Below are 9,610 nucleotides of genomic sequence, written 5' to 3'. Positions count from 1 at the left end.
TAAAGTTATCAGTACTGTCTTTAAATATATAAGTTACCGGTACCTAAAGTGATTTAATAAGTTAGATTAAATTTTTTAATTTAAATAAAAAAGAACATATAGACTTGAACAAAATAAACACCATAACTACATCAAAATCTTGTGATTTCAGTTAGCTGTTTGTTTTAAGGTCCAATTCCCTATTCCTAACATCAAGTTCAAGAATTCTTCTTTTCATCTCAAGATCAAACTCCTTATTTTTTATATAAAGTTCTGTGAGTTTCATCTTCACTGTATGTTCTTCTTTCATAATATATTCTTTCATAATAATATGTGAAACCTAAGGCTGTGAGTTTTAAAAAAATAAAATTCTGAAATAGCCTGAAGGAGATACTACCGCCAGAGGAGGAGATGATAACAAATCAGTAATGGATAGAGAATATAACATAATGTATTTGAACAGTTTTTTTGCTAATTTTTTAAATATATATATATATATATATATATATATATATATATATATATATATATATATATATTTATATATTAATAACTACTTGACGACTTTTTATACAAGTAAACCTATTACTATCATCTAGCGGGTATTTGTTATTAATTTTGAATACCTATAGTTTAAAAATTGAACTATTATGTTTTCTATTACTACTGGATAAACACAGCAGACTACTTCTTAACACTGTTTAATATTCTATAACCATATTTCGGTGAATAAAAATAAAGATTCATAAAATTTCAAACTGATTCCATTACTGGAAATCAATTTCCGTGCTAAAAGGCATTATGTCAGTTTTATATAACAATTATTTTTAAATGATTAAACAACTCCAAATATTTATCCATTATTGAAAACGTCGTGTCTGTCAGTACTCTACAATACTGAATGAGTGAAAAATGTGTACAAAAAATCTTTTGAAGATACAACATTTGTTCCTTCTCCTGAAAACTTGTAAAAACTGACATAAGTTAATGCCTTTTAGCTCTGACCAATTCACTTTTACATTGCTTTATGATGTATATTTCACTGTAAGAAATTTTATTTCATGATCATATGTTAGCGTCCCAGTTTGATATTCTGGGTAATTATGAAGTTAATATTGCTAATTTCTGTGTAATTTTTTTCAGAATTTTTTGAGATTACATATTTTGCGATACTCAAGTTCAAAGGTCAAATTACATGACCTTGCAAACTAAATGATTACAAAAATAGCTGTGTTATATATAAATATATATCATTTGAAATGTTTTTTCATTAGTTTTCGATTAAGGCCTTTCCCATGTCTGTAAATTAATTTGGCCTATTATTTGAGTTATACCAATAAATAGAGTCATATGCTAGAAAATCATTTACTTTTTAAATTCTTTGAAGTCCTGTATTCCTTAAAGTATATAAGATATGAACCTAAAATTTTACATGAATATTTACTTTAACAAGATCTGCAAATATGTCAAATTTGATGAAGATCAGAGGATGTAAGGTTGTGGGCTGAGTGATTTGGCATGGAATGACTCAATACAGGAAAAGTACTCTCATCTAAATCATTTATGTCATCCTCCATTACAGTACCATTAAATTCATGATGTACATCATTTACCACCTTTCACATTGAATCATTTACATAGATTTTATTTTGTGAAATTAAGATATTTCCTACTTTGTTCGATCTCATAATTAACTGCAAATAAATTTGTACTCTTAATTTTACTTCTGTTTCATAAACCTGTCTGACAGATATGTGGTAATTCCCAGCACTCATTTGATAGTAGTTACCACATCTGTCTTCCAGGTCATCTGTTTACACCCAACAAGTTAAAAAATAGTTCCTATGCATTATGTTGATCCAATGAAAATAAGTCAAGCAAGACAACTGTTGTGTGATAGAATGACGACTGCCTGCATACTGAAACCTATCATTCCTTTGCTCAACCACACAGAAAAGCGAGTCTTAAATTCTGTACTTTTCTGAGAATTTAGTGTATTGGTTCCTGGTACGTGTTTCTAGCTGGCTGACTCAATAGCTACTGAGGATAGGACAGTACTTAAAGCCCTGAAACTTTTAACTTTTTAAGTGTTTTAATAGCCACCTATAACAATTTAGTATTATGCACATTTTAATGATTTAATGGAAAACACTGCTGAATAACGACTAACAATTTAACACATCAGAGTTTTACCATATTTCAATAAATTGTCTTCTAGGGCATGAAGGACTTTAAGACAAGCAAAAGAAGCCTCTCCTTCCCTGCAGCTATATCATCACAGAAACATTTAAATCTAATAACCTGATCTGTTTGGTTCAGCCAGTTATTCTGACATAACTCACTTTAAAATAAGTAGGCCTACACTGCCAAAAATAAAGTACAGGGGTCGCTCTGTGAGATTGCTATTGGGGCATTACTAAATAATGAAACAGTATTTCTGTTTATAGCATTGTTAACTGAGACAATGTCAAAAACATGGAAATCTATCTCCTCCAGCATTAAAATAATACCGCTTCCGAACATATACAAACGTTCGGCTTTTATGGTTGCAACACGCAAGATATATGCTACATCTAAATAACTTGTGTCCAAACTTTGTGCCATAAAAACTGTGAATTTCCTTCTGCCTGACCAACTGTTATATTCCCACTCTTGTATTCAAACTGGGCTTTTAAATGGATTTCATCCACGATCATTAAGACAATTTTATCTTAGTCTTTTAGAAATTATACTTTCTTGGGCAAATAATTTAAGAAATTTGAAGACTGATGATCCATTATTGTATATGTGGAAAAATTATTGCAAACCCTACTTAATGTAATTTCAAAAGGCAACAATAAACCTGATTTGCTTCTTATGTATCTGTAACAATGTAGCCTATGGATACAGATTGTACCAGTGACCAGAAAACCATTAACTTCCATGAATATCTTATGCTGACTTCTTACAATTTAACAGAGAAACTTGTTGAACTATAAAAATAGCAAACTAATTGGCTCTTCTCCTGACAGATCGATACACAAACTGCTTAGCAAGTGTTCAATCAATTCCAGTTTGTGAGCCGTGCCTACTACCACGGCCGTTTACCTAGTACGTCACTTCATCCGTCAGAGCGCTCTCAGACGTCACAGAATAGATAGCGCTATCAATCCCTTCATTTGTTCTTTCCAAATAACCCTATTGGCCGGGTCATTACGTCTCACGAGGATAGAGGGGGAGAGAGTTTACTTGTTTTAATGGAGATACACGGAACGTCACTTGGGTTCCGGTACGCGGCAGATACACTTAACAAGACTTAGGCTCTCGTATGCGGGAGATTTTCGGAAACAATTGGCTCAGATTCAAGCTCTCGTACGCGACAGAAACTTTAATAAGACTCAGCATTTTAGTACGCGGCAGATATAGACAACGTGACTCGGGCTTTGTACGTGCTGGAGATAGATCAGTGGAGTACTTATATTGCGTTGTGTGTGTTTGGGATTTTAGTAGATCGTAGTTTGAAATATCGCTTGCTAGTGATACGTCTTGGGGCAAGTTTTAGTATTTGCATCGAGTAACATATTTGTGAGATATATGTGTTTGAGGTAAATTGTATTGGGAATTATGTAAGCAGATATGATTTGAAATGTGAGTTCATGTTCCGAGACGGTTAGAGTGATAAGGCAGCGATTACGGTCTCACGTATGGTTTTAGTGTTTTCCCTGCTCCATTTTGATTGTTGCTTTCTTTCGCCGCTATTTTCTTATCATATGCGTCGAGTTTAGTTGCTATTTAAATGATCCTTGAAATTGGAATTATAGTCCGTTACTTATTACGTGCATCTGTATCCATCCCTCTCTCTCTCCGTTGAGTATTCATTTTGTAAAGTGCAGAGATTTGTGTTAGTGCTATTTGCACAGTTTATGTGAGCAATATGAGCAATGGGTAATGTATAGAGATCTATCATGTAATTCCTTATGCTGAGTAGAGATTGTCTCTTATTGAGTGTACATGTATTTTTAGTTTGGTTAGTCAGATTGAGTGGTATCTATGGTCGAATGGATCATGTATTAAGTTAATGTGCTGGCTGGGTGTTGTGTTCAGATTCATACTCAGATAGTTAATATATTTATTTAAAGAGTGGTTCATGTACATATGGTTAATAAGCTAGTCACTGATGGTCGAGAGACGGCCATATTAGATGGTTTAATTACTGATAAATGTGTTGGCCTCAGCCTTGTAATACTTACATGATTTACATATCCTGGAGATATCATTTCAGATTAGTTAGTCCTATTTTCACTCATCTATTTCATGTTTATTGTTATTTCATTTTTCATTTATGTACATTGTTACTTATTATTGTTAATTATATTTGTTTTACAAATTCACACTATTCATTCTAAAAGTCTTCCACTGCAGAGCGTGGTTATGAATGGTTTAGCATGGTTATAAATGGTTTACTGGGGTTATAGATGGTTTTGAGTGATAATGGTAATATATGATTCTTTTTTTTTTTTGGTGCTTAGGATTTGATATAGTGGTACTTGTAAATTTCTTGTGGCTGTTTTCGATCAACTGTTTGCATCTTTTGCAACACACTTTTGAGTTGTATTGGATTGATTGTTGATAATAGTGTGGATTTGTTGAAATTTGATAATTTCTTTTTGACTTGAGATTTATTTGACATTTCTTTGTTCAAGTATGAAGGATTATTTTGTTCAAATTGGTTGGTGTTGGGACCTCTCGAAGGCCACCTTGATTTTGGAGCAGGAGCGTGCTGGCATATCTACGGATGGTAGGAAGCGCGAATTGCAGTTCCGATTTTCCCAATACTTGGAGACGTTGGACCCGGAGACTGTGAGTAATATTCGCCTGCGAGTCGAGGATGAACTTAGAGACAAATATGCTATGCAGGGGGTAGGCTCACAACCTTCTGCGGTTTTGGAACCAAAGAAACGAACTTCCGTTCAGGTGAAAGATGAGGGTCCGTCTACTCTATTATTAGGTGGGGAAAAACAAATTGATACCGTTAACATGACACAATTGGATATAGACAAAGGAAAATTGGGTGGTGAGAGAAGAATATTTTCTTCCGATGTAAACCAGTGCCATATGAAAGTATACTTGGATTTTGTGAGAAATTTGGGGTTGACCGATGGCAAGAACCCGAGGTTATTGATGAGAATTTTAATGGAAAGTATAGGAATCCATGCCTTGGGATTAGTTGAGGATCGAGAGTTCATATTGGGTTTGATCCCGCGGACCAGTGGTTTATTATTGGAGATTATTGGACGGGGAATCCGATTTCAATGGACTTGGCCCATCCTACTTGAACGAATTGTTTTGGAACTTCTTCCTTCACGTTTGCGAGAGGACTTAGTTACAGATTATTTATCGCGCCGATTTCAGTTTCCGAAAGATAATTTTTTGGAATTCCTCGACTCTGTATATAGGGCCAATGTTATATTAAACCATTATTCTACTGAGTCCCAACTGATAGAATTGATTTTGCAAAATATGAGTCCGTGTATTAGATCACACTTCGTGTTTCAATCTAGGCCACGCACGATCGAAGAGTTACGTGAGTTGGGGCGAAGTGTAGATAATTCCTTGATAGCGGAAAGGCAACGGGATAGATCTTTGCCACATCATCTTCGCTCGCGTGAACAGTTTGCAGGTACGCGTCCGTTGAATCCTGTGGGTCAGCCTAAAAATTTTATGCAAAAGAGGCCTCTTACGTGTTTTCGATGTGGCAAGTTGGGTCACATTCAAGCTCAGTGTCAGGTCCTGCCTAATAAGGATTTTCAAAATTCTAGCAAACCCGAACGTAAAGAAACACCACGTAATCCGGTTTTTAATGTTAATAAAAGAACACGTCATAGTCAGGCTCATGTCTTGCCTTGGGTCTCAGTAAAATTTGGAGAGGTTATTATACCCGCCATCTTGGACACGGGTGCTGCTGCATCCATAATTAGAGCGGACTATGTTCCATTTTTGCAGCAAATGAAGAAGATACGGAGTAAGCAGTCGATCAAGGAATCATGCCAGTTAGCTGATGGCAGTGATGTCCCTGTTAGTACCTTGGTGCGGTGCCATTTTCGTATTAACGAGTATTCTTGGACTCATCCTTTTAGAATTATCGAACATTTACAGGTCCCTATAATCTCAAGAAACGATTATATCGTGAGGTCTGGCATGGAGATTTTCCCTCGGGATAGGGCGTATGGATTTCACTTCAGGCCAGGAGAGAGTTGGAAGTGGGATGAGAAACCCATAAGTAAGAATCTTCCGGTTAACATTGTGTACTCGGAGGATGCCGACCCAGAACCCATTGGCGCTGGTTTGCCACGTGTTGGGGACTTAGGTCAATACGGTCATCTTGTTGAAGAATTCCCTGAGCTGTTTGTTGAGCGATTGGGTTGTATGCGGGAAAGGTCATGTGAGATAGAACTGCTAGATAGTACCCCCGTTAGGTCCCCGCCATATTCTTGCTCCCCTCCCAAATTGCAGGTCTTAAGGGAACAAGTTGCTGATCTTCTATGGCATGGGGTAATAAGGAAAAGTAACTCAAACTACGCTAGTCCTGCATTTTTGGTCCCAAAGCCACATGGGAAATTTAGAATGGTTGTTGATTATCGTAAACTTAATGCTAATGGTCGTGCCACCTCCCCCCTCACACTCTGCTACCATTTGTGAGGGGGGAAGTGGTACGATCGTCCACTCCTCCTCTTTATCTTTCTTATATTGGTTGCTTTCGCCAGGTGGACGGCACATTGAAAGGATTGGGTGTGAGCAGTGGAAGACTTTTAGAATGAATAGTGTGAATTTGTAAAACAAATATAATTAACAATAATAAGTAACAATGTACATAAATGAAAAATGAAATAACAATAAATATGAAATAGATGAGTGAAAATAGGACTAACTAATCTGAAATGATATCCCCAGGATATATAAATTATGTAAGTATCACCTGGCTGAGGCCAACACATTTATAAGTAATTAAACCATCTAATATGGCCGTCTCTCGACCATCAGTGACTAACTTAACCATGTGTTCATGAACCACTCTTTAAATATATATATATATATATATATATATATATATATATATATATATATATATATTAACTATCTGAGTATGAATCTGAACACAACACCCAGCCAGCACATTAACTTAATACATGATCCATTCGACCATAGATACCACTCAGTCTGACTAACCAAACTAAAAATACATGTACACTCAATAAGAGACAATCTCTACCCAGCATAAGGCATTACATGACAGATCACTATACATTACCCATTGCACATATTGCTCACATAAACTGTGCAAATAGCACTAACACAAATCTCTGCACTTTACAAAACGAATACCCAACGGAGAGAGGGAGGGATGGAGACAGATGCACGTAATAAGTAACGGACTATAATTCCAATTTCAAGGATCATTTAAATAGCAACTAAACTCGACGCACATGATAAGAAAATAGCGGCGAAGGAAAGCAACAATCAAAATGGAGCAGGGAAAACACTAAAACCATACGTGAGACCGTAATCGCTGCCTTATCACTCTAACCGTCTCGGAACATGAACTCACATTTCAAATCATATCTGCTTACATAATTCCCAATACAATTTACCTCAAACACATATATCTCACAAATATGTTACTCGATGCAAATACTAAAACTTGTCCCCAAGACGTATCACTAGCAAGCGATATTTCAAACTACGATCCACTAAAACCCCAAACACACACGACGCAATTTAACTACTCCACTGATCTATCTCCACCACGTACAAAGCCCGAGTCACGTTGTCTATATATGCCGCGTACTAAAATGCTAAGTCTTATTAAATATTTCTGTCGCGTACGAGAGCTTGAATCTGAGCCAATTGTTTCCGAAAATCTCCCGCATACGAGAGCCTAAGTCTTGTTAAGTGTATCTGCCGCGTACCGGAACCCAAGTGACGTTCCGTGTATCTCCGTTAAAACAAGTAAACTCTCTCCCCCTCTATCCTCGTGAGACGTAATGACCCGGCCAATAGGGTTATTTGGAAAGAACAAATGAAGGGATTGATAGCGCTATCTATTCCGTGACGTCTGAGAGCGCTCTGACGGATGAAGTGACGTACTAGGTAAACGGCCGTGGTAGTAGGCACGGCTCACTTTCCCCCACTGCGCTGAATTTGAACCGGTGAACCAGCAACGGTTGAAATTATCCTTGGAATTTGGGTATAGTATCAATTCGCTGGAACTCTAAATCCCACGGTATCCTTGCGCGGCATCAATGCGGCTCCAGGTATTGGGAAATCCACATCCCCAATTCGGGCACCTCGGCCCACCCCGACGATTCTCAGCAACTTAAATGGCCCCGGGTCACTCCCCGGTACTTCCTGACTGCACTCCGGCAGCCTCAACTGGAGGAACTCTGTCACTCCAGAGACCGATGCCCTCTACTTTAGAATGGATGTCCGGAGCGGCATCCCGTTAGTTGCTGGAACCGATGATACTGGATCCTAAGTCCAAACTGGTTCCCACAAACCAGTCGTCGCTCGTAGAACTGCAACTAGTAGATGAAGAATAAGTAGTAACTCCAAAAGTCACTTGGAGGATAAAACAGATGCCAACTGGTCCACATAAACCAGCGGTTACTGTTTACGGCCAACAACATGAAGCCTAACAGATACGTAAAAATTCCAAAACTTCGTGTCGATGCCAATATGCGAGTTCCGGGAAAGCATCCTGGAAGATTCGCAAGTCGAGAAGTGAAAAGGCTCGAGTATCGCAGAATAGAACCCAGGCGTCCCCAGAATTCGTTCGGCGGCCCGGCCAATGTCGGACGAGTGCCCGCTCGTCAAGTCCTCGGTGCATGCTGATCCCACGATGGTTTCGCTCTGATAGATAGCACTATATTATGGTATGGTAAATTAGGAAATTTTACGGAAGTTGAAAGGGAATATAGGAAAGACCGCGCCGGGTTACAAAATCTGCAAAGATATAGCATACATATAGTACAGAGCATAATAACAATATACAATGATCACAAATAAATCAAAAATAACCAACACATTAAAATTAACAAATAACGAGGACACATAGCTGTGCCCCCGGACTCAGGAACTCGGTACGATGTCAACAGGGTAAGCTATTCTCTCCTCTCTCTCCACTAATTTTAAGTGCGAGACATGGGCTTTACGAATAGAACAGCCTGTATCTGGGCAACTTAATTCGACTGTGACAGGGGAAAGAAATCTGGAAATGGTCAAGGGTTGGGACCATCTAAACATCAACTTCGCCGATACTTGATTCGGAGCGGAGCTGTGCGGGAATAATCTTACTCTAACGTGCAACCCAGTCACTCTAGAGACAACTCAGAGAATTCTTCAACAAGATGACCGTATTGACCTAAGTCCCCAACACGTGGCAAACCAGCGCAAATGGGTTCTGGGTCGGCATCCTCCGAGTACACAAGGTTAACCGGAAGATTCTTACTTATGGGTTTCTCATCCCACTTCCAACTCTCTCCTGGCCTGAAGTGAAATCCATACGCCCTATCCCAAGGGAAAATCTCCATGCCAGACCTCACGATATAATCGTTTCCTAAGATTATAGGGACCTGTAAATGTTCGATAATTCTAA

The sequence above is a fragment of the Periplaneta americana genome, chromosome 15 (genome assembly GCF_040183065.1).
Source record: "Periplaneta americana isolate PAMFEO1 chromosome 15, P.americana_PAMFEO1_priV1, whole genome shotgun sequence".
Lineage (NCBI taxonomy): Eukaryota > Metazoa > Arthropoda > Insecta > Blattodea > Blattidae > Periplaneta > Periplaneta americana.
Note: the sequence above shows the minus strand (reverse complement) of the source record.